The following is a 27460-nucleotide window of genomic DNA, read 5'->3' as shown; positions in this document are numbered from 1 at the left end:
GTTTCAGTCTTTTTAAAAATAGCAAACATGTTATAGTTTAAAATCGTCGAAAAAAGGGAAAATAAGATGGACTTAGAAAGCATCCCTTTAATTTGAAAGTTTTACAAACAGGAAATTCAATCTCATCTACTGATTTATAGCATCCATACATGCATGAAAACACATGACCATATCAAACTGTTCTGTGAATGAGCTCCAAGTTGACCTCATGTCAGAAAGTAATAACTACGGTCACAAGGGCAAAGAAACTGAGCTTTCTTTGGATTTCTGCCTTTCTCACGTTAACTTTCTACTCTAAAATTCCCCTATTTGGGGAGTAACTTTCTCATAGGAAGAGGGCCACTTACTTTGTATTTCCACAGATGACACCAGATGGCATATTTAGAAATAAAGTTCAGTTTTAAGGAAAGATAAAACATAGTGAAAACAATACTAGACTAGGTAATCTGGGTTTGATGCTCAATTTCATCACTATCCAGCCATGTTACTATGGATGTCATTACTCCTGCAACTAGGCCTATAAAATAAGGAGTTTGATATGGATAATATGAAATATAGGGTATCATCCAGCTTTTCTGTTGGACATGAAGACTGCCCTTTTAAAGCTGCTGGTAATTTGTTTGCTAGAGGGAGAGATTTGAATTCACCCATAAAAGCAGCCTGTCTTTACTTTTTAAAAGCAAAAATCTAAAATTCTCTAGGTAAAAGGATATCTTCTAGTGACGTCTGCATCTCTCCAGACTATACTTCCTTTTAAGGCTGGTCTCACCAAGATATTTAAAGAAATTTAAGGAGCAGGGACCTGGGTTAACAAACTGCAAAGCCCTCCAAGGTAGAGAAGTCAAACTAGCCCCTGGAAAAATATGGCAGCATATATATATACACATATACATACATATATAAAAAATATGCAGTGAGCCATCTGTAACAATGATACTGGCTATATCCAGATTTATACTCTTCTGATTTATCAAGGCTTATCCTGATGTGCTATAATATTGTAAATCATGATGGATCATATACTAAACATATCACAGTGAAAAATCCAAGGTTAGCCTTTCTAAAGGCCAATTTAGCAATGAGTATCAAAAGCCTTACATTTTTGCATTCCGGTTGTAGAAATTTCTTAAGGACATAAATATGGGTGTCACGCAATGGACTTTGGGGACTCGGGGAAAGGGTGGGAAAGGAGTGAGGGATAAAATACTATAAATTGGTTTCAGTGTATACTGCTCCAGTGACGGGTGCACCAAAATCTCACAAATCACCACTAAGGAACTTACTCATGTAACCAAGTATCACTTGTTCCCCAAAAACTTATGGAAATAAAAAATTAAAAATATTAAATACGGATCTCATAAATATTTATCTATTAGGATGTATCTATGCTTCCTTCTTTCATTCGACACTTATTTACTGAATGCTGAATTACCTATATGTTAGGAGGCATTACTTAAAATCATGAGAAACTGGGACTGGAAAAGTGTGAACACAGCAAACTGGTTAAATAAATTCTGCATACAATAAAATACAATGTAGCCATTAAAAATGCTACGGAAGTGTACATAATAACAGAGACATGGAACGGGGTCAATATGTGGGAAGAGCAAATTTAACAATACCATTTCTATACTAGTTTGGAGAAAACAGCTTGAAAAAAGTCTGGGGACAACTGAGGGAAAAGTATGAACACAGCAAAAGGTGTGAACACAGTAAACTGGTTAAACAAATTCTGCATGTAATAGAATACAATGTAGCCATTAAAAATGCTACAGAAGTATACATAATGACAAAGACACAGAACAGGGGTCAATATGTGGGAAGAGCAAATATAAAAATACCATTTCTACACTAGTTTGGAGAAAACAGCTTGAAAAAAAAGACAGTTTGGGGACAACTGAGGAAATGTGAATATGAACTGGATATTAGACAATATTAAGAAAAAATAACAAACTCCCTAGGCATGATAATGGTATCGTGGTTTTGTAGATGTCCTTACTCTTGTTTTTTTTTTTTTGAGACGGAGACTCGCTGTCGCCCAGGCTGGAAGCTCCGCCTCCCGGGTTCACGCCATTCTCCTGCCTCAGTCTCCCGAGTAGCTGGGACTGTAGGTGCCACCACACCCAGCTAATTTTTGTACTTTTAGTAGAGGCAGGGTTTCACCATGTTGGCCAGGCTGGTCTCGAACTCCTGACCTCAGATGATCCACCCACCTTGGCCTCCCAAAGTGCTCAGATTACAGGTGTGAGCCACTGCACCAGGCCGAGATGTCCTTATTCTTAAGACATGAAGCTGAAACATTATCCTTAAAAGTGTCATCCTTACTTCTAATGTTCAGAAAAATTAAACACACATCTGTACATATAAATCTAATATGGCAAATACTTAATTGTTGGATCCAGCTGATGGTACACAGATGTTCACTGTGCTATGTTTTCAGCATTTTTGTTTGAAATTTTTCATACAAAATTGAAAGCTGTAAGGGAGGTAATGAATTACATTTTAAAAAGAGTATTTCTGAAAAAATATATAATATGTCTACACAGCTATTAAGGAAAGCCTTGGAAGATACTGCATACCAAAACGTTAAGAGTATTTTATCTGTGAGTTTGGGGTTTGCGGAGATTTGTCTGTTTATCTGTATTTTTCAACAATAAGCCATGTATAATTCTATATTCATGAAGAAGATTACTTAAAAACAAATTCAGGAAAGTGTTTTCAAACAAGAGTTAAGAAGAAAATAAGCAAACGAAAAAAAGTTCTATTCCCAAAGCATTCTTAATAAATGATTTTAGTAATTAATTTATTTATAAATTCATAATTTATACCATTCTCACAGTATAAAAATTCAAGCAATTCATTGTACTGATTGTGGGGGGGGAAGGGAATGCTGGGTATTAAAAAATCATCTATTTACCTATACAGGTTAAGTATCTCCTATCCAGTGCTTGGGACCAGCAGGACTTCAGATTTCAGATTCTGGAATATCTGCCTATACATCATGAGACATCTTGAGGATGGGACTCAAGTTTAAACACGAAATCCATTCATGTTCCATACACGCCTTATACACACAGCCTAAAGGTATTATACACAATTTCTTGTATAAATGTAGGTGACACAAGTGCAGTTTTGTTACATGGATATATTGCGTAGTAGTGAAGTCTGGACATTTAGTGTAACCATCACCCAAATAATGTTCGTTGTACCCTATACAATATTTTTAATAATTCTGCTCATGAAACAAAGTGTTAAGTACTTAGCTGTAGAATTTTCCACTTGTGGCATCGTGTTGGCACTCATTTTGGGGCATTTTGAATTTTAGATTAGGGACGCTCAACTTGTGTTACTTCACACCCCACAAAAAAATTTAAGGCAAAAATAAATGTTAAAAATGATCAATTCTGGAGTAGGGGTAGGGACAGGGATTTTTGTTTTATTATTCTCTGTACTTCTCAGTATATTTTAAATTTTTCAGAAGTAGAAATGCACACATTACAGAAGAAGGTAAAGTTCCCCATGATCCCTCCTCCCAAATAAACTTGTCAATTTGCCATGGTTTTTTAAAAACATAAATAGCATCACACAGTATGTACTCTCTTGCAACTTGCCAAAATCACCTCCAAAATAGCTGTATCAATTTACGCCACTTGTAGGCAGTATTATAAGGCCAGACTCTTCCTTATACCTTTCACGATGACTTGATATTATCAAATTATTTTTTACCAATCTAATGACTAAAAAACTTATTTAAATTTGCATTTCTGATTATCCGTTTGAGTACCCTTTCTTGTTAGTGGACGTTTTTAGTTTCCTATTCTAGGAAATGCCTATCCTTAAAATTTCCTACTAGATTTTAAATACTACCCTTATCATTAAGATGTGAATACACCAAAATGTTAACAGTGACCAAACACTGTGGTGGAATTATGTATATCCCCTCCCCAAATATGCACACATTTTCTAGTTTTTCCTGAATTAATTCAGTGATTAAAAACTAGAAAATGATAAAATGGATGAAAAAAATCCTTTTAGACAAAAGCATTACTTTCAGGATACTCTACTACAGGTAACACCCTTAAGGTCATAAAATCTAGCTCAAAGAAATAAATGCATCTAAAGAGTAAGTCTTGTGAAGAAACAATAATAGTTGAGACCATTGATTCATTTGGGATACATTTAACTAACTTCTTTGTATAGCATTTTTGAATTCATGAAGTACTTTTCATTTATCTTGCTTAACCCTAACAAAACTCTGTGACATTCTGATGCCTTCCTGTAAACTGCTACAGCACATTTTGTTCATTCCTCACATTACCATACTGATCCCTTTGTGTGATTCGCAAGTCTCCTTCCCCTAGACCACACTGTCCTACATTCTGCAGTCACTTATCTTTGTATTCCCAGGATGTAGCTGCAACGACTACGTCCTCAATAAGTATTTGTTAAATGAATGAGATATCACCATCTTCATTTAAAGGATGAGGAAACTGGCTCAGTGATGAGGTAATTTGCCCCAAGTAACATAGCTAGTAAATATTTCATATAAATTATAATGACCTTATCTTCATACTTTATAAGCATTTAAAAATGCACCATCTCGCTTTAATGCTCATAGCAACCTATGAAATAGGCTTTCCGATTACTGTTTTATAGATAAGAATGGAAATTTAGTGATATACCCTAGGCCCACTCAAATCCTAGTTTATATGAAGCACAGCGGTCTCTTTAGATACGTGATCACTACCTGGGTATGGGAGCCTCTATTGTTATGTACTAAATAAATTAAGGGTAGGGTATAGCGGAGGAAAGATGGAAGGAAGGCAGTTAAAAGGAACAGGAAAGAGGCTGGAGCCCAGGTATATAGGCCCATCTAAAGACCATAAAATGGTATTGTAATGTCAACTGCACGTGCCACTCTGAAATCCAGTATTAGCCCAAAGGTTTTTCTTGATATTAACCCTGTATTAATGGAAGACAATTGTTGGCTTTCTCACATATCAGCAGTCTCAAAGGCTGGGGAGGCACACAGAATTAGGAAAGCTGTGAGAAACAATGGACAGGCTATATCATGCATAGACAGTGCAGGGGAAGAAATGATGACACAAAGGAAAAGGCTAAGGAACTTTAAACATGATTTCACAGTCCTTAACTCGACTGTGAGTTTCTCAAGGGCAGAGACCAAGTCTCATTCATTTTATGTCCCTTACTCCTTATACTTAGCAACATTCAGTAAATGTAAAAAAAAAAAAAAAAAAAAAAAAAAGAATATTAAGCTAAAAACTGAACAATTACTTCCATTTATTGAGCAGCACTTACCACGTGCCACATACTATACTTTAGATATTATGTGTAATGTTTAAAAAAATAAGATTTACCTGTTTGCTGACCTGCCATGTATGGTGCTGCTCAAGTGTGTTAACAGTGGTGATACTGATGACTATTAGGAAGACTCATTATAGGTTACTAAGGTTACAACAGAACCTTGAACACCTTGAATAGGAGGGGCCTGTATAGATGGAGAGAGATCAAGGTAACCAATGTAATACACATTACAGAACTGGCTAAGACCCTTCAGAGGGTATAAATGTGACTACTAAGGAGTTTCAAAGTGAAAAACTACTCTTTGGAACATTAAGTTATCACTGGCCAAAGTCTCAGACCCAAAAACCCCATCCCACCTCACCACTGATGATCCCACACAGACCTAAAGTGTCCAGACACATTTTGTTAAACGGCCATTATTTTCACTACCCTGACTGTCCACCTCTGAGGCGTTGAAGGAGTTATGTGAAATAGTACATTAAATAAATCACCATCTACCGATCACCTACCATGTACTAACACCTTACATTTTCTCTTTAATTCCAATAACCGTATGAGTAAGGTATTTCCCCAGATCCTAACTGATACAGGTTAACTTGCCCAAACTGACAGACCTAGTAAGTGGCCAGGTCCCAAATCCGGAATTGCCTGGGCTCCATGATCGTCCCATGATTATAAGGCTTCTCAAACCTTTCCACCTAAACTCTAATAAAAAGGTAGAGAAGAATGAAGAGGCAGGCTAGGGAGGTTAAGTGGAAAGAGAAAAGTAGAACTTGATAGAAAGTTCCAAGCTACCTTTGGCAAAAACAGAATTTCTTTTGACTTCACCTTTTATCTTAATCCCATTAGCTGATTCCAGGTCTGGGGCAGAAATGCACAAGAATGAGCCTGGAAACATCTTGACATACCAGATAGCAAGGAAGCTCTATCAAAGACTACTAGAGAGCATGTCAGTAAGAATCAGGAGCCAACTTTAAGAAAGTCCCACTAGCCACAAGTGGGACAATTTGAATTTCGCTAAGGATTAGAACTGCAATGTATTGAAACCCATCAAATGTTTACATCTATGGATGCATAGTTATATATACACTTATATGTGTAACCTTTTGAAGATGACAGGAAACCAATTCATCACCTTGAAAGCAAAGTTTAAAAAAATTGAGTATTTATCCTGCTCTTCCTATATAAACTATATTGCTGAGTAACCAAATAAAACATAAGGGAAAACACAAAATTATTCCAGCTAACAGATGAAAACAAAATGATAGCATTAGAACGTCACCATTTTGTAGCCCCCCCCAACAAATTAATGGATCCAAAAAATTCAAGTCATCACAACATAATCAACGTTGTGAATGAACACCTTCCCCCCACCCCCCAATGTATTTGCCAAAGGGAATGAACCTGAAATTTATCAAGCCTCTAGATCCAGCTGCCAATTTGCAGGAAATAGAGAAGTATCACCTGGGAACTTATCAGAAATGCAAACTCTGGGGCCCCTCCTAGATCTACAGAATCAGAAACTCTGGGAGTGGGGACCAGCAATCTGTCTTAGGAAGCCCTCTAGGTGATTTTGATGTTCCCTAAAGTTTCAGAACCATTGTTCTAAGCACTTTATATGCACTAATTCAGCTAAACTTCTTCGGAACTCTACAAGGCAGGCAGTACTATCATCATTTTACAGATGAAGGACTGCGTGGCACAAAGCGGTTAAGTAATTTGCACAACATGGCGCACCTGGTAAGAAATGGGAATCAGAACTTGAACTCTGTGAATCTAGCTCCAGAGTTCATGTTCTCAATCGCTGTGCTGAAAGGTCTTTCCACCTATAAGAACTCAATGCCGTAGTTGTCAGAATGCCGTAATAAAGAATAGTGGAAGTTTGGAAAAAAAAAGAAAAAGAAAAAAAAGCAAAGACCAGGAGAAATACGCCTCACTATAAAATAGACAGGCATATAAGGAAATAATCATAGCAAACAATGTACCCAAAGTAATTTTCCAAAATCATTCCAAAACATAAACAGCCACCAAATGCAATATACCCAAGCACTGCTGGGGCAATTATCTCTGATATCTAATCACAAGGACCTAAAACCTGGGTTGTGCTAAAGGTGGTAAATTCATGACAGTATCTTCAGATTCACCAATCTTTTAAATCTAAATGGTTATAGTGAAAGGTCATTCCAGAATAAAGATTCATCTCCCTACTTTTAGTCACCATTTACTTAATGACTACTGAAAGGAAAAACTGCTGTCTTTCAATACCTAAGATTACACAATCAGAATCTCAAGAGTTGAAGAATTTTAACATTCATCTAGTTCGATCAGCAGTCCAGACTGAATCAGATCTACAATCCCAATCTCCACGTAATGGTACATTCATAATAAATTAAAACATTCCAACTTTCTGTAAAATCACATTATGGGATCACTCTATGCCACCAACTGTAATTTTTAAAGCCAAATGACTAAAAACTTTTAAAGAGAACTTAAAAGCTGAAAATGCTCAGGTTAACAGCCCAAACAAAACCTACAGTTGTTTTACTCATAGAGCCACTTCTTTACTACCTGTAAGGATTTCTATATCCAGAAGACCAAGCTGGTCAACAAGTACATCAACTTTTAACAACTCAACACCTATGACACATCAAACGACTTAAAAGTTGAATTATTCCTGACATTAACATATATAAACATCTAGTAACCAGTCATTGAGGAAACAATAATACAGCAAAACACCAAAAGCCCAAGTACTTATATCAACCTTATAGATAGCGAGATCATTGTAAAGCAGTCTAAAATGGTTACAACTACACAACAATCAACAACTTAATCTTACTCCAGAAGAGGTAACATGGAATGTGAAGGACAAATATTTTCAAAGCAACCAAGTTTGGCATTTCAATAACACTTTGAACTCATGGTTGAAAACACACAACAGAAGAAAAAAAAAAACAGCAGCATTTCCATTGTAAATCTGCAGCTAAGAATTGTGGGAAAAACTCAAATACTGGAATGCCTACTGTGTGCAAAAACTCTGTGAACAATTATCCTAGTTTCACAAATTCAGGATTAAGTGATTTCGTCCAAACTTCCTAACTACAGAAAACTCAAGGCTAAGTATCTAATCACTATATCCAACGTGCCTCAAATTATTTTTGTTGAATTCACGAATTTACCGCAACTCCCAAGAAATCACTTCATATTTAATCAATTTTCAACCAGTGATTTATTTCTCCATTAATGAACAAATAATTGAAAAGGCCTGAATTCATGATCCATAGCACTTGGTTGATTCACAATCATATTTCATCTAAATACTTCAAAAACTTTTACTTGTTACTTCTACCCTCCCTGCCCCTTGAAATTACTCTCATTTTAAAGGCAGGCACAAGTGTGGCCTTGCTCTGCCCCTGTTTGTGCCTAAGTCAAAGGCTGACTAGAGCCTAATGGGTCCAATTTCCATTCTCAGGTTTTGGCCATGAAAAGGACACAGGGTAGATCCCAGAATGGGCAATGCTGCACAAGGAAAGAAATGAACAGTTTAAAGGAATTTATGCTAAGGAAACACAAATTTCAGATGAAATGAAATGAAAAATCACAGTAGGAAAACTAAGGTTGTGTATAATAGCTGAAAATCAAGATGTAAGTAGAAGCTCTCAAAAATTGTTTTAGTATTGCCATTTCAAGAACTGTGTGACAGCCATTATTAGGTCTTAATAGCTTAGAAGTTATGGGTCAGAACAGCTGAGATACTAAAATCAAAAGAATAAAAAGCAACATTATAAAGTAGTATAAAAATAACTAAATCACCTAAGGAAATTGAAACCATGCATGAAAAACCCCAAAGGCACAATCAGGTCATTAGGAAACACTAGCTTCTTCCACCAGGAGGCCTACTTTTCACGTGGAGCAATAAGCAAGGCCAAGACATGGAACTGAAGTCAGGTATCAAATCAGACTTTGCCACAGAAAAAGGAATCCATGACTAGTTATTTTAGGATAGTGCCTAGGACAGCACTATCAACTCCAACTGGGATACAGGAGATTATAGCCATTGTTCCCTTATAATGGGTCCTCCAGGGTCTTTAATTTAGCAAGAATGGGTTAGACAACACTACTGGGCTGTAATCCCCAAATATGGGGGGCGGGAAACTATATATAGGACAATTTCTTCAACAAACAAATTGGAAGAAAAAAAAACAAAAAAGACGGAATCTGCAGATTAAAATAGATTTAAGGGCTGTATCAATGCTTTGCAATAAATGTGCTTTCTCAGGATCCTGATTCAAACTGTAAAAGAAAAAAAAAACAGAGCTTAAAAAAAAATCAGAGAAATCTGAACATTTTATATTTGATATTTTTAAATATTTGTTAATTTTTTCAGTTGTGATAATAGTTTTGATCTTGTATTTAAAGAGCCCTTGCCTTTTAGAAATACAAACAAGTATTTTACAAATAAGTATGACAGGGATTTATTTCAAAATAATCCATTGACGGGGGCAGTGGTTAGAAGTATAGATGAAACAGGCTGGGCATGGTGGCTCATGCCTGTAATCTCAACACTTTGGAAGGCCAAGAAGGGAGGATGGCTTGAGCCCAGGAGTTTGTGACCAGCCTGGGCAACACAGTGAAACCCCATCTCAATTTTAAAAAATTAAGAAAAAAAAACAGAAGCATAGATGAAGTAGAATGTGCAAGTTGATACTATTAGAGCTGGTGATGGGTAAGCGGGGGGATTATTACACTATTCAATTTTTGCATGTTTGAAATTTTTCATAACTCTTTAACAAGAATTGGTTAAACATAATGCCTTGCAATTTTATTTTCTGAATGATGCCTAGGGTGATTTAAAAAATCATGTACAGACATCATTCATTTAAACAATTTCCTTTAATGCAGTAATGAGCTCCACTTTAACAAAAGAAGCAACCAGTACCACATCAGATCCAGAAAATGGAAGAAACCAAAGTAGCTCAATTACAGAATGGGAATACATCCACCCCTACTATCTCCATTCCAGGAAGTAAAATACAAATACTTCCCACAGAGATTTACAAAAACTAACCTAAAATCACAGCCAATCATACTCATCCTGGTGGGAAATTCCCCACACTGCTCCAACAGCTTCCCGAACCTTCCTGACCAAGTTGGCCTGCTGGTTTCTCTGGATCACTAACCCACTCAGGTCAGGCTACTGGAGGACCTACAAAAAATAAGTTGGGGGAGAGGAGTGAGATACACAACACATTTATTAGTATGTGTGAGGAGGGTTAACCATTCTATTATGTTCAAACATAGCCAGTTATTATTTCTAAAGCAATAGTCCTTACATATCTATTTGCATTTTTTAGTACCTGCTTTGAGAAGTAACTGAAGAATTCAGAACCAACAACTGTAATACTTCTAACACTTAGACTAACATTCCTGCAAACAACTCAGTTCAACCCAAATGAAATTACAGAAGTCATTTTATTTTTTAGACAAGTTTCTACCCTCAATATAAACTAACACTAAGGATATATTTGCTTTATTGTTTCTGTGAAAAAAAAAAAAAACTGTACATATAAAAATTATTCTTCACCTTCATACATGCTTTTTGGCCATACTGGGAGACAAACGATAAACATCCTGGCAACTCAGGTTGAACTTTGCCATTGAACCTTAGACAAAGTTTTTATTTGGTATTGTCACTCCTTCCTCTCTTCTCAGAGATCTACCTAGAATAAATTAAACTTTTAGGTCACACCTAGATTATCATTCCCAGATTTATTCTAATGCTCAATAAGGGTCAAACTGAAATTGAGGTTTAGTAAATTTGTGATCACTGCTTAACCCACTGTAAAATGCACCAATGCAAAATCTCAAAACAAAAAGTGATCTCCTGCCCTCCAATGAAAATGGGAGAAAATTTTATTACCTACAAAGCACTTCAAATTAAATAAAGCAGACCCTGAAGTTCAAAACTACAGTCCACATACAGCTAATCATGGGATGGTTACCTCCCGCAAATTTTAAATCCTAGTAAACTTTTCACCACCATGTTTCTACTTCAATTCCCATCACCCAGCCGAAGTAAAATAATGGGGATAGTTGTGCTTGTATTAAAGGGTTGTTGCTAGAATTAGTTAAAAAAAAAAAATTGTAAAATGTTACACTTTAATATTGGTCTAATCAATATATTAACAGTAAGGAAGCCTGTAATCTCAGCACTTTGGGAGGCTGAGGCGGGCAGATCACAAGGTCAGGAGATCGAGACCATCCTGGCCAATGTGGTGAAACCCGTCTTTACTAAAAATACAAAAATTAGCTGGGCATGGTGGCACACGCCTGTAGTCCCAGCTACTCTGGAGGCTGAGGCAGGAGAATCACTTGAACCCAGGAGGCGGAGGTTGCAGTGAGCCGAGATCACGTCACTGCACTCCAGCCTGCCGAGAGCAAGACTCCATCTTAAAAAAAAAAAAAAAAGTAAGGAAAACTTTATCCAAATCAACTACAGTCACATCTGTTTAATAAGTACGTTAGAAAATATAAAATGGCAATAACACAACAGGAAATAGTGTATTAAAGAGCCAACAGTAATTCGCTATGGAAAAGCAGCTTGGTATTTCAAATGATCTTTCTCTCTTAGATAGGAATTATCTTGCTCAGGTAAGAAGATGCCAAACAGCAGATCCCCACACTGATCTGAGGAACCAAACAAATGAGGGAGGGGAAAAGTAGCATGAATACTTGAAATCTAGCTAACAGAAGCTCCTTTTACCACTGTGAAATGCATGGCACCAAATTACTTTTGTAGAGTGAATGACAGGACGGACTGCCTTTGGAGGAGTGGAAGAAATGAGTAGGCAGGGCATGAGGCACCCCTTCCAAAAGGTAGAACACTTGGGTGTGGTTCTTGACAGGAACATTATGGCTGGTGGTCATTCCAGGATAATGATTACGCACTGAAATTCCTAGACCATTAGAAGGAAACAAAGAGTGGGAATCACGCTCAAACATCATGAACCATTGGAGATAAAAAGTTTGGCCTATGAGGAAAAAAACAAAAAAGTTATAGATCTGGCCTAGAAATATACCAAGAATGTACAGTTAAAGACACAAAAATCTCTTATTCTTTCCCAGGTCATAAAAGTAGCATATGACACAGGTACATCTACCAATATATTCTTACACCAAAAAGTAATCTTAATTTATCATGTGCCTACCATGAGTTAAGACATTTTACTTTTTTTTTTTTAAACTAATTCTAGCAACAACCCTCTAAGGTAAGCACAACTATCCCCATTATATAGATGAACTGAGAATCTGAAATTTTGCCCAAGGTCACAAGGTTCGATGTGAACCCAAAACACACACTAATAATTCCACCATACCAGGCCGTGCCTATGACTGGGGAATGTTGGTATCTCCTCAATCTATGCAACACTGGGGCTAAAACAATGCTGAACATGTAATCTACAAAGGAGAAAAAAATGATAGGAAATTAACTGCCTACAGTAACGGTGGCATGGGGGGAAGAGAAAATAAAGAACAGGGCAGATTGAGGGGCAGGACAATCAATGCTGTTTTCTAGTAAATGGAAGGGGTAAAATGTAGGGGAGCCTGAGAGGAGGGTTATCTTCCTTCTAGGGGATTCAGCTCCTGGAAAAGGAGTATGGGGAGTGGGGGATAGAAAGATTAAGAAGTGAGAAGCAGGTAAGAGGTACTCAGCAGCAAAAACAGATGTCCACAGACCAAGAGGCTCCTAGAAACTCAGAGCAAGGCAGGGAAAAGGGGCGGTTCCCAGGCTTGCAAGGGAAATGGAAGTGGGATGAAGACAGAAAGCGGTCTTACTGGAGGGTTATCCTCTACAGCCTTTTGAGGGGGAGGAATGAGGAAGGGAAGGCTAATGGCCATAAACGTAAAGGCCACTTAAACTGCAATATCCAACCACCGACCCGTTCAAAGTTTCGCTTAACAGTGGTTTAGCAGCATGCAGAGCTAAGAAATCCGGATCAGAGTCATACAAACATGAAGACTTCAGGAAATGGAAGGCTACTATGGCTCCATCCACAAAGATGGAGTAAATGCAGGCAACAGGATAGGCTCTATTCAACGCCTGCGCCAAGGGGACCAATGAAATGGGGAGACGAGGCGGGCTAGGGGACTCAGGCTAACCTCGAATTTAGAAGAACTGGGGAAGGAATCACAGGAAAAAGCTTTGACTCCCCCCTCCCTTAAATACGAACCTCAACTATCCACGTAGAAGATGATTAGATGGGACGATAGAATTAGGAGGGGTGTGGGGAGAGGAGGAGTACGCCAGTGACACTACTGCTTGACCCCTAAGCCTTAGCTCTAAAACCGCGGGAGTTGGCGAAGATGACCCCACCTCGAGAAAAACCAGGGTACTCATCCGGGTCGTCGGAGGTGCTGAGAACGGAGGCTGGCCGGCAGAAAAGGTAGGGGATAGGGGCCAGTCGTCGTTGGTTGCTCCTCTCTTTCCCACCGTTCAATTTAACCCCCAACCCCACTCCACAGCGAACTCCAGACTCCCCTCCCACCCTTCCCAATCCGCCCACTGCGGCGGCGACAACGGAGGCGTTGACCGATCGGTGGAGCAAAGGCGGGCCCACACGCGGCCGAGGCCCGGGAAATGGTGTCGCCTCAACGGACTAGAAACTAGGTGGTCTTCGCCTCAGGTCTGGTTTACCGGCACCCCGGCGTTTCGCCAATCGTCACCTCCTTAACGCTGGGTACCTCAGAGGCGTCATAAAGGCAGATAGCCAACACCTCTGTGCTTGGTCCTGGCCGGACAGACATCAGCCTCCGCCGCCATCTTAACAGCAGGCGGACCGACCCTAGTCACTGCCCCCCCCCACCCCTGAGCTACCTCAGCCACCGCCAACGAATCCCACGAGGACGTAACCCCGCTCCCGCGAGAATTCTCCGGCTTAGAACGGCACGAGCCGAAGACCTTGCCGCCGCCTCCGCGGCTACCGCAGTCAGTAGCCGAGCCACCGCCGCTTCCGCGCGATCCCGCGAGAGCCTCTACCGGACGGGAAAAGCCTGAGCCCAGCCCTTTCCAGACCCCTCCTCCCTCCCACCAAAGCCGAAGTAGCTACAGCTTCACCCTACGCGAAGCCAAAAGCAAATGACGCACAACCTAACGAAGCAGTGAGGGGCGGAGCCAACCTACCAGGGCCGGCTCCCGCATGCGTTGAGAACTATCGCGATATTACGCTTTAGCTCGGCGAGACCTTCTTAATTCACCGCAGGATGCCGCCCGCGCCTCGCCTTTAGGAAACATAAGATATCGCGAGACCTGGTGCACACTCCTAAAAAGGAGAAAGGCGGGGCTTCGTGAAAATGACTGGGAGTTTTTCGGGGGAAGGGAGGAACCTCCCGTCCTGCAGGGATCTCGCCTACCACGAGGTTTCCGACCCACTGCGGAGCTGGCTGCCAAACCTCGCGATGACACAGCTCAGCGCCAAATCTCGGCCATGTCCTGAAAACTGCCTCCGCCCCCGATCTAGGTGTCTAGAGCCTAGTGCTTGAGGAAAATTTAAAAAGTCAACCTGTTTATTCTCACGCTTCCGGGCAAGGCTGTACCAATTAGCCAAACTCCATTCTGGAAGGGGAGCAAAGAGTCCCCCATTGTTACCTGTCTCCAGGAATAACATATTTTCCTGGACTAACATTTAAAAGGCGTTCAATCCCACAGTAAGCACACAAATGCAAATGAAAACAATGACATAACATTTTTTGCCCATTAGATAGGGAAAAAAATTCTTAAACCTGTATTATCCAGACTCCTTCCCTCGCCGCACTGCAGGCTAACCTGAATCCATCTTAATCTAACTAAAGGCCGTATCATTAGTTCTAGTTCCAAAGTCACCAATTTTAACTACTGAAGCTTTACCTTGGCATAACCAAAAAGATCCAATAAAGTGGTTTTCTCCAAACAAAGGAGTCTGCCCTCAAAGGAATATTCAAGCTTCGGGGATGGGGGGGAATGCCTGAATATGGCAGTTTTTCCACGTCTAGCCAACAGTGTTTCTCCAACAAATCTTGGGATCCAATCTGGCTCGATTTGTGGGCTTTTCCATTCTAATGCATTGTTCTGTCCGTTCTAATTTAAATAGTTCCTTTAGAGTACATTTTAATAGCCAGTAGTACAAATATCCCTATTTAAAACTTACGTTTTAAAATATTTTTTCAGTTATTCTTAGCCATTTTTCCCCCAGATGAACTTTAGAATCATAGTAAGTTCCAAAAAAACTTGGTATATTTATTGAAATTGCATCAACTGTATAAACCAATAGAGGAAAAATGGACATCACTACAATATTGAGCCTTCTTATTCAGAAGCATAGTATTCCTTCTCCTTTAATGCAGATGTTCTTTTATGGTATTCGTCAATAAAGTTTTATAGTTTACTTCCAGGTATTTGTATTCGTTTCTCTTGCGAACAGGTTTTTTTATTATTAAAATTTCAAAATGCTTATTGCTTATAAATAGGAAAACTGCCTATCTAAACTATTGATATTTGCCTATTTACAAACAAAAATATGATCGATTTCACCAGTAATCAGGGAAATGCAAATGAAAACAATGACATACGATTTTTTGCCCTTTAAATTGGCTAAAATTACAAAGATTGATAATACGTGTTGGCATAACTGTGGAAAAATAGGCACTCTCGCACAACATTAAAGAGTGTAAATTAGTACAGGCTTTTGGGAAGGCAATTTGGACAAATGTATAAAAATTCAAAATGCATATACACCCTGACCCAGCGATTACTCTTCTAAGAATTTATCCTACAGAAATACTCATACATGGCATGATACAAATACACAAACCCATTCATTATGGCATTGCTTGTAATAGTCCCCTCCCTCCCCCAACAGAGAAACAAGCTAATGTATATCAATCGGGAAATGGTTAAACTGTAGTACAATCATACAATGCAGCTGTTTAAAACCCGACATAAATTTGGATTCCCGGATATAAGAAGATCTACAAGACATATTCTTAGATTTTTAAACAAGCAATTAGTCAAAATGAATGTGTGTGAGTATGTGTAGTACCATTTAGATACCAAAACATATATATGCAACGCCTAGTAGTTACCCGCGAAGCCTGCCTGCCCGCCCCTCACCTTCCCTCTCCTCTGAGGCCGCCTTCCTCGAACCAGTGAGAAATGCTGAAGGCCCGGCCTCTACTCCCTCTTTAGGGCCACTTGGCCATGGCTAATGCCGGTACCTCGCATCCCCTCTGTCAGTCGCTCTCTCGCCGCGCCGCCGGCCGCTGCCCGGCTGCCCCCGAAGATGCGGCTAGCTCTTTGCTGGCGCCGGCCGAGGCCTGGGGGAGGGGAGAGGAGGCGGGGTTCAGGGAGGGTTGGGGCAGGCCGCCCAGCCCCTCCAGCAGCCTTTCCCGCAGGCTCCCCAAGGCCGCCACCTCCGCGCCTCCGCGCAGGGTCCCGTGGGAACTCCCCCCCCCCCACCTCGCCACTGCCACCCGCGAGAAGCCGAGAACGGCCGCGCGTACAGAGCTCGCTCCCCAGTCCAGGGATAGACGCTCACCTCGGCCGCAATGGCTCCGCGGGGCCCGCAGGAGCGTGCGGGGTCCGCGGCCCTGCTTCAGCCCTGCTTCAGCCCTGCTCCAGCCCTGCTCCCCTCGCTAGCCCTCAGTCGAAAGCCTCCTCGCTCCGGCTCAGCTCAAACTCGATTTGGGGCTCCACCCACCGCACGCGAAGCCCCGCCCCTGCCCCTCGGGAGGGAGCTCCCTCCGCGGTGAAGCTGGGTCCCTTGCAGGGGACCGCGCCTGAGCTACCCGAGGCCCAGTAAACGCAACCATAGAGGATGATAGGGTCGCTAAGAATTGGGATTTGATTCGAGGCACGGTGGAAGCCGTGGAAGGGAACATGATTTGATCTGATTTACCTTTAAAAATTAACGACCTCGCCAGATGCCTTGTGAAGAATGGGGAGTGTGGGGCAAGAGGGCAAGCCTGGACCCAGAGCGGAGGGTGGGAGACGATGTGGGACGCCAACCACCCAGAGTTCACGCGAGCAAACCCTTAAAACACTTCAGGCACATAGTAAGCCCTCAATAAACATTCTCTTTTTCTCCTTTGATTATTTGGAACGGCAGTGCGATTGACAAGGATCCTGTAGAGGATCTGCATCTGTAAATACATGGGAATAAAAAGGACCCGGTAAGAGATCCCCTGTTAACCCTGCTTATTGTGGGCTGCGGACGACATTGGAGGGACGAGGGACTTTGACTTGGAACTCTAGCTACTTCGATAAGGTTTCACTTTTTAATAAAAAGTATGTATTAATTTAGTATTTAAAGACAAAAGCACTATTAAAAGAACTCCTGAGACATCGAGGAAATAAAAACTGTAATTATACCCTCCACTTCTCTAATTCCAGCCCTCCAGAGCAGTGGTTCATCCCTCGAATTGAGAATCTGCTGAATGGATCCCCCACCCCAATATATACTTACACATAATATTTTGTATATGATCTCAGGAGACGTACAGGGCCCCTTCGAGATACATTGTTGCTTTAAATATTTTTACTTTTTTTTTTTTTTTGAGACAAAGTATCACTCTGTCACCCAGGGTGAAGTGCAGTGGCATGGTCACGGCTCACTGCAGCCTTGACCTCCTGGGCTCAAGGATCCTCCTGCCTGCCTCCGTCTCCCAAGTAACTGGGACTACAGGCATGCGCCACCACGCCTGGATAACTTTTTATTTTTTGTAGAGACGGGGTCTCACTATGTCGCCAGGCTGTTCTCAAACTCCTGGGCTCAAGCAGTTCACCCGCCTCCGCCTCCCAAAGCGCTGGGATTACAGGCGTAAGACACCGCGCCCGGCCCATCTGCAACATTTTAGTGGCAACATGAAACTATACTTTCTTTAGCATGTAATTAACTTTTGTTCTTTTTTCATTTTAAAATTGGTTTCCTAATTACACAAGATTATTGTAAAACACGGATAAATTTAAAGTTCCCCTTACATTCGTATACACAAATAGAAAAACATGACTCTGTTTTTGTTTTTCATTTAAAAAACGAATAGCATCCTATGTATTGTTCTGTTAATTGCTTTATTCACTTAATGTAGCTTGAAGATCTTTCCATGTCAATATATATAAATCTACCTCATTTATCTTACCTACTGCATAGTATTCCATTGAATGAATATACTGTAATCATTCACCTATGGATAAACACATGTTATTTTCCATCTTTGACTATTACAGTGGGGTTTTTTTCCTACTATTAACAATGCTGCAATAAAATTCCTTGTACATGCTTTTTTCTGCAGATGCTAAAATATTTCTGTGAGATAAACATGGAGAAATGAAATAGTTGGATAAAGGTAGCACACTTTTTCTCTTTTTTTAAGACAGTGTCTCACTGTCACCCAGGCTGGAGTGCACTGGTGCGATTAGGGCTTACTGCAGCCTTGACCTCCAAGGCTCAAGCGATCCTCCCACCTCAAGCAATCCTCCTGCTTCAGTCTTCCCGCGAGTAACTGGGACTACGGGCCTGTGCTATCACGCCTGGCTAATGTTTGTATTTTTTGTAGAGATGAGATATCACTACGTTGCTCAGGCTGGTCTCAAACTCCTCAGCTCAACTGATCCTCCTGCCTCGGCCTACCAAAGTGTTTGGATTACAGGCGTGAGCCACTGTGCTCTGCCCAAAGATAGCCCATTTTGAAATTTTAGTACATAATGTCAAATGACAAATTGCCACGTAGAACGACTATTTCAGTTTATACCTCCACTAGCAGTGAGTAAGAATTACCATTTCCCTAAATTCTTACCCGGACTCGATATTAACCAATCATTTTAATATTTTTCCAATATAATGGGTGAAAAATGTCTCATTATTTACATTTCCCTGATTATTAGCTAAGGAGTATTTTCTTTCTTTCTTTCTTTCTTTTTTTTTTTTTTTTTTTTGAGACAGTCTCACTCTGTCTCCCAGGGGCATGATCACGGCTTGCTGCAGCCTGGATCTCTTGGGCTCAAGGGATCAAGGGATCTTCTCGCCTCAGCATCCCGAATAGCTGGGACTACAGGTGCAAGCCACCATGCCTGGCTAAATTTTTTTTGCAGGGGGAAAGTGGGGAACAAGACGAGGTCTCACTATGTTGCCCAGCCTTGTCCCAAACTCCTGGGCTCGAGTAATCCTCTCCAATCCTCCTCAGCCTCCCAAAGTTGTTGTTTCAGGCATGAGCCACTGCGCTGTGCCCCAAGAGATTTTTACTATTTTATTATGAATGTTTTCAAACATACGACAACGTTGAAAGAATTTTATATCTGCATACCCACCACATTGATTTCACCATGTTTTGTTATAACTGTACTACATATATATCATTTATCTATCCACCAATCAAGCCATCTTATTTTTATGCATTTCTCTTTCTCATTTAACTAAACTCTCTAGAGTTTATTCTGTTGGTATTTTCAAAGAACTATTTCTTAGATTTATCTTTCTATTCTACCATTTTTCCCTATTCTCTACTTAAGTTATTATTTTCAGCTTTCATGTTTATTAATATCTTCCTCCAGTTTTCTCTAAGTTTATTTTTTTCAGTGTTTTACTTCATATGAAGTGCTTTCATTCTCATTAATTTCTAGTTTATAATTTTAGGTTTGATTTCTTCTTTGACCATGAGATATTTAGAAGTATTTTCTTTGTGAGGTGACTCACATTTTTTCTTATCTGGATGTTTTTGTGGTTAGAGGTTAGCTGTACAGCACTGTGTTCCATTAATGTGACTTTTATTATTTCTACTATCGGAAATGCATTGTGCTTTCTTTAATGACTCAGTACCTGATCAATCTTGGCAAGAGTTGCATAGGCATTTTTTAAAACTTTATAGCGTACAACTTATGTGCTTTTGTAACTGTTTTCTTCATACATTTAATGGAATATTGTTTGCTATGTATGTTTATGACAGAAGATAGTCTTGGTAGATAGTCTCTTTTTTTCTTTTTTTAGAGACAGGATCTCATTCTGGTGCCTAGAGCTAGAGTGCAGTGGCACAATCATAGCTCACTGTCACCTCAAACTCTTCAGTATCTCTCTTTACCCTGTTTAAAGTTTTTTTTTTTTTTTGGAGACACAGTTTCACTCTGCCGCCCGGGCTGGAGTACAGTGGTGCGATCCTGGGTCCCTGCAACCTCTGCCTCCCCAGTTCAATCGATTCTCCTGCCTCAGCCTCCTTAGTAGCTGGGATTACAGGCACACGTGCCACCACACCCGGCTAATTTTTGTATTATTAGCAGAGATGGGGTTTCACCATGTTGACCAGGATGATCTCAAACTCCTGACCTCAAGTGATCCACTCACCTCAGCCTCCCAAAGTGCTGGGATTACAGGCGTGAGCCACCGTGCCCAGCCTGAATACCAATTTTTCTAATATTCATGCTGTCATTTTTGTATATATAAATATCTTTCTTTTTAACTGATTACATACAGAAGATCAGACAAACCCATAAATTATTCGAATAGAGTTAATGGCATGATGTATATTCTTTCAGATCTTTTTCTATATATACATTTACACCTATATTACAATGCAGATTTTTTAAACCAAAAAAGAAGAAATAATGATATATTTAAGTTTTACAATTTGCCTTATTGACAATGCATTCTTGAAATTCTTTCTGTCAGTGTCTATATGTTTACCTTATTCTTTTTTATTGATCTCTGGAGCTAGCACTTACACAGTGCCTGGCCCATCACTTGTTTTTTAAAAAAAATTAAATATTGCTTCAGGGAAGCCTTCCTTGACCCCCCCCCAAAAACTAGATCAAGGCCCACTGTAATACGCGTTCATAATACTCTGCTATTTTCCTCCCACACCACCCAAAACAATTATACAATTGTGTGATTAACATCTGTTCCCCCCAACCCTACACACACACACCTCACACCTCTACACTGAACAGTGAGCTCCTCGGAGGCAGGGACCAAGCCTGTTTTTTTTCCTACTCATACCCCACCACCTATTACAGTGCCTGGCAATTGTATCTGTTCAATAAATATTTTTGATGTGATTATGCCCATTTTACAGGATAGAAAGCTGTGCTAACTTAAGTAACAGTTGTCCTATAAGAAATCCCCTGAGGCTACTCAGAAATAAATAGAGGTAACAACAGATTATGAGTGTCTTAACATGCCAATACATAAAAGATTTACCTTATTTTTAAATTATTCACATAGAGTAGATATTCCTTTGGATTTTTACTGAGTTTTCATTATTATAGAGAGTGCTGAAATGAACATTCTTGTAGAAATAGCTTTACACATGTTTGTACTCCTATAAGATAAATAAGTAGAAATTGAATTCCTGCAAAGGGAATGCACATTTTGCAATTGGATAGATATTGCCAAATTGCCCTCCAAAAGAGATTATGTGAATTTATATTTGTAGTACCCAAGTATGAGAGTGCTTTTCCCCCCATACCCTTGCCAGAGCCGTGCATTTTCACTAATTTTTTTCTTTGGTAATCTGATACTTACAAAATGATATGTCATTCTTTGCATTTTCATATCTTTGATTTTTGGCAAGGTTGAATGTCTTTTAATTAGTTTCTTGGCCATTTGTATTCTTCTTCTTTTAAATGCATATTTTGTTTGTATATTTTGCCCATGTTTTTTGTTGAATAGTCTTTTTTGTTGAGTTGGAATAGCTCTTTTTATATCACGGATAATACTCTTGTCTTCCTGTCATAAATATGTTCTTCAGTTTTTTGTTTGTGTTTTAACCTTGTAAAACTGTTTCTTAGAACATACAAGTTTAACATCCTTTATATAATCAAATTTGTTATCATTTCATTTATTTATAGTAGCTGGTTTAAGTGCTGTGTTCTAAAAGGCTTTGCCCACTTCAAGACTAGAAAACTCTTCATCTATGTTTTCTTCTAACACCTTTATGGTTTTGAATATTACATTTAAATATTTGTCTCATGTGAGTTTTATTTTGGCCTGTAGTACAAATGTAGGGTTCCAAGTTTAATTTTTTCTCAAGATCTATCCAATTGTTCTTCATAATTATTGAATGGTTGACATTTCACTCATTAACTTAAAATGTCCCCTTTATCAAATACTAAACTCCCTGACATTTTGGGATCCATTTGTAGAATCTTCTGTTCCATTGCACAATAGTTAAGAATGCCAGCACTGGAGCTGGATTTGTACCCAGCTCTGCCATTCATAGTTTCCTCTTCTGTAAAATGGGGATAATAATGCCCACCTCATAAGGTTGCAATTACTGGATAAGTTCATTTATGTACAATGATTAGAACTGTTCCTGGCCCTCAATAAGTATTTGGTATTTTTGTAGTATTTATTATTCTTAAATTGTTAGTATTTTTTAAATTTTTCATAGTACACAATCACATCATCTGCACATAATGATATTTTTATCGCCTTGTAGAGTGACTGTTAATCAACTTGAACAATTTACAGATGACCTATTACAACTCTACTTATCCCCTATCCTCATATCTTGTCCAAACTAGGTTTCTAAACTCTAGGTAGTTAGGAAGGGAGAGGAGAGAAGAGGAAAGGAAGATGAAGCCATCCCTATTCACAGATGGCATGACTGTCTACACAGAAAATCCCAAATAGCGCACACACACACACACACACACACGCAAACACACACACCTCCCTAGAACTAATACATGAATTTAGCAAGGTTGCAGGATACAAAGTCAACACACAGAAATCAATCACATTTCTTTATCCTTGTAATGAACAATACTATTTGTAATAGCTCCCCAAAAATAAAATGCTTAGGTAAGAATCTAACAGAACGTGTACAGGACCTTTATGCTGAAAAGTACAAAATGCTGATGAAAGAAATCTCCAAAGTCCTCAATTTGGAGAGATAGACCGTGTTCATGGACTAGAACACTTAACATATTAGAGATGTCAGTTCTCTCTAAGTTGATCTATAGACTTCATTCAATTCCTATTAAAATCCCAGCAAGATTTTTTGTGGATATACATCAACTCTAAAATTTACATGGAAAGGCAAAAAAAACCAAGAATAGCCAAGCAATTTTGAAAAGATTAATAAAGTTGGAGGAATCACACTGCTATACCTGATTTTAAGACTTACCACATAACTGTAGTAATCGAGACAGTACGGTTTTGGAGAAGAGATAGATATATAGACTAACATAACAGAATAGAGAATGCAGAAATGGACTCATACAAATCTTGATCAAAACCTCACACCTTATACAGAAATTAACTCAAAATGGAGCATAGATCTGAATATAATATAACTATAAGATTTTTAGAAGAAAACATAGGGAAAAATTTGGAACTTTCTTTCTTTCTTTCTTTCTTTTTATTTTATTTTGTTTTGTTTTGTTTTGTTTTATTTTTATTTTTGAGAGAGAGAGACTTTCACTCTTGTTGCCCAGGCTGGAGTGCAATGGCATGATCTCGGCTCACTACAACCTCCACCTCCCGGATTCAAGTGATTCTACTGCCTCAGCCTCCCCAGTAGCTGGGACTTAAAGACACGCGCCACCACGCTAGGCTAATTTGTTTTTTGTTTTGTTTTGTTTTGCTTTTTGAGATGGAGTCTCGCTCTGTTGCTCAGGCTGGAGTGCAGTGGCACGATATTGGCTGACTGGAACCTCGCCTACCGGTTCAAGAGATTCTCATGCCTCAGCCTCCCGAGTAGATGGGACTCAGGCGCGTGCCAACATGCCAGGCTAATTTTCGTATTTTTAGTAGAGACAGGGTTTCACCATGTTGGCCAGGTTGGTCTTAAACTCCTGACCTCAAACAATCTGCCCCCTTCGGCCTCCCAAAGTGCTGGGATAACAGGCATAAGGCACCACACCCGGCCTGTATGTTTTTATTTATATGACATTTTTTCAGAAGACAAACTATAGTGATAGAGAACAGGTCAGAGATTAGGCGTGGAGGCATGCAAATTCAAAGCAATAACACGATAAAGTTTTTGGAGGTGATAGAACTTTTCTGTATCCTGATTGTGGTGGTGGTTACATTAATCCATGCATGTGTTAAAATTCTTGGAACTATACACAAAACGTCAAAATTACTGTATGGACAAAAGTACAAGAAATGATGCTATAATTAGAATGACACCTGCTATGTCTTGTGGGTCAGTATACAACTTTAGGTTTATCTAACCATTTTTTTATCCTTACAATTTCTTCTGGGAGTTCTAAGCTCACTGTAAAATATCCTTAGTACAGGTAAGCCTCTGTGCTCAAACCAGTTAACCCTGTCATGTTCTACAAGGTGCATCAATTAGAATTATTTCAGTTACAAATAATAGCAAAGCCAAACACACAATATTTTATTATTTCCCATAAGTTGGGCTATAGAGGGATTCCAGGGCAAGTAATTCAGCAGCCCAGCAACATCCCTAAGGACCTAGTTTCCTTCCACCTGTTTCCACTATCTTCAGCCTATTGGTCCTTCACCTTATGATTATAAGACATCCACAGGTACTCAGGTATCCCAAGGCCATATAATAGCATTAAGAGTCTGGAAGAAAGAACATAACTGTTATATGCCCTTTATTAAGACCAAGAGAAACTTTTCCCAATGCCCCCAGTAGATATCCCCTCTTATTGGCCAGAAATCGTGTCTCATGCCCATGCCTAAACCAATCATTTGGCAAGGGAAATAGAATTATCATGATTAATCAGCTCAGACTAGTGCCACTCATGGTGTGGTCCCTGGACTGGTGCGAGTCTATAAACTGTTGGTTACCAGACTGCGACAAGCTGAATACAAAAGTTGAGAATACACATTTAGAAAGTTGTATAACAAATTGAGTAATTGTTATGTCTTTTGAAGCTAATACAAATTTGGGGCTTGTATTTTGTAGGTCTTCATTTGAAAATCCCTGCTCCCTTGATGTACAGTGTTGCCCTATGTGAGAACAAAAATAGGGTCTCTATGAGGGAGGAAGAAAGTGAAGGATGGCCATTGGGTGGGGCATCAATAGTGTGGGCCATGCAGAAAATGGTAGGGATGATATTGCTCCTAGAAATCCTGGAAGATTCCACACGAGGATAGAATTTGGGACCAGCACCATGGAGCAGGCTCTCCTTTTGGCTTTACTCGCATGCTCTTCTGTAGTGCTACCACTCTACCACTCCCAGGGTGTAGAATCCCAAGCAATTGTGTCTCTCTGAGAAGCCACACCCCAAAACCTGTTTCCCAGCAGGCTCAACATTACCTGTGTTTTTTGTTTTGTTTTGTTTTGTTTGTTTTCTGATACCAGAGAGTGGCTCCTTAGAAAGCTATGATTGGTCTACATCTGCCCATCTTGCTCACAAGAACAACAAAAACTGAAAATAAAGAGAAAAGAAGTCAAATGGACATGCCAAATCAGGTCCATCCAGTCAGCTAGCCATGGTGACTGATTCTGTGGCCTGTGGTAGTGGCTTTCAAAGGTTTTTGAGATCAATTTACAGAATAAGAAACATACCATATTTGACATCACAACTCAGTACATGTACCTGTGCATGCAAACACACACACACACGCGCGCGCACACACACACATCTGAAGCCAGTGTTTCACAAAATAATATTTACCTTTATTATGTGAATGCACTCTGTTTAAAGAAAAAAAAACTATTTCTTTTTTTTTATTTTTCTATTCATTCTGTTAAATGTTGATTTCACTCCACTAAATTGATTTCACAGCCCACCAATGCTTTGAGACCTGCAGTTTGGAAAGAACTGCCCTAAGGGGTGAGATGTGATGGTTCCCAATTCCAGAGGCCTTTAGAATGACCACCAGTAGCCCCATGTGGGACATTGTAGCTCCCTTTGTGTCTGCTTCAAGACTTTAGCCCCAACCTAAAACAATGCTTCTGCAACCTTGTCTTTTTCCTCATCAGCTTCTCAGACTTCAGAGTTCCGGCCTCCTAAATCAGCTGCCTTAGCAGTAAGAAGGCCGGAGGCCCTCCAGGCTGTGCGCGGAGCCTGAGTTGCCCTAGCAACACTTGGCTGTAATTGACTCCCGCAGTCACCTGCTCCAGTCTAGCCTGCTTCTCTGCACTATGGGCTGTGGCCCCCTTTTCTCCTGCCTTTCATAACAATTCCTCCATCCTCATTATATAGACAGATGTCTCCTCATTCCTCCCCCTCCCGATGGATGGTCAGATTCTTGGCATACACCTCCCTGGCACTCTCCACATTGCCAAATACTCGCTCTGACATGATTAGACACTCACAGAGATGGATGATTTGCATTTCTTTCAGATCACAAACAACCTCTAGTGCTGGCCAATTTAACTGAGAGAACACAAACTCAAACGTGGGCAGGGGCTAAGCAGGTCATACAAGAGCCTGGATGGAAACTGTACCCCTTCCTAAATGAAGCAGTGGCTATTCTATCCAGCTGATTTTGCCCTATAGAAATGCACATCCGCATATCCAGAATCTTTGAACTGTTCCAGAGAAGCCATAAAATCTGGGTCCTTATGTGAACTCTACCAATTTTTATATACTGACAAGTAATTTACAAAATATTTTTGAAAATTCTTATGGGCTAAGTCAAACACATCTGTGGGTTGGATCTATTCAGCAGGCTACCGGTTTGCAAGTTGTGTTTTAAACTCTTTCATCCTCTGTCTCGCATTTGGACTTGATGTCCTCTGCCATCTGAGGCCAACAAAAACAAAAACAATAACTGGGCTTAAATTAACTCTAAAGTTCTCTCCCTCCCAGGTAGCCACAGCAATTAGGCAAAGACTCTTAAGAGGTGTTCATGGAGCAAAACCAGTCGGTTCCACTGTCTCTGCTGAGCACCAGAACACCCAATTCTACCTATTCTTCTGTTCCAATTTGTTTCAGTCGTACAGTAAGAATGTAAGGCTGTAAGGCTGGCCCCTGGAGAAAGCCCTGACCTCTGGGGGAGGGGGCCCTTCCCTTTAACCGCAGCCATAAGTTAGCTGACATCCCCCATTGTATTCCCACCTGTCCACGAAATAGGAACTTCTGCACTTTCAGAAGTATTGTGAAGAAAGCTTCCCGCAGCCCCTCCGCACCTCCTCCCCACAGTGACTTCATTGGTGAGGTTCCAAGATAGGACTGAGTGCCTGT

At 40.0% G+C, this 27460-nt stretch overlaps 1 protein-coding gene across 8 annotated transcripts in view; it reads right to left on the bottom strand.

The window, feature by feature from the left end:
* LOC105493783 (HECT, UBA and WWE domain containing E3 ubiquitin protein ligase 1) overlaps positions 1-17006 on the bottom strand; it is a 154623-nt gene extending 137617 nt beyond the window's left edge. For 6 of the 8 annotated variants that reach the window (XM_071088707.1, XM_071088709.1, XM_071088710.1 and 3 more), the window contains exons 1-3: positions 13700-13844; positions 10910-11045; positions 10394-10531 (exon numbers count right to left, since the gene is read on the bottom strand). The gene's annotated coding sequence lies outside the window, so the exon portion shown is untranslated. Of the gene's footprint in view, positions 1-10393; positions 10532-10909; positions 11046-13699; positions 13845-16575; positions 16675-16895 lie in introns of those variants that run through there. The other 2 variants (XM_011761697.3, XM_011761696.3) reach the window with 2 other exon arrangements.
* Positions 17007-27460: the final 10454 nt, after the last annotated feature.

Source organism: Macaca nemestrina, chromosome X, assembly GCF_043159975.1.
Source record: "Macaca nemestrina isolate mMacNem1 chromosome X, mMacNem.hap1, whole genome shotgun sequence".
Lineage (NCBI taxonomy): Eukaryota > Metazoa > Chordata > Mammalia > Primates > Cercopithecidae > Macaca > Macaca nemestrina.
This window is presented reverse-complemented; position numbering and strand designations above follow the sequence as displayed.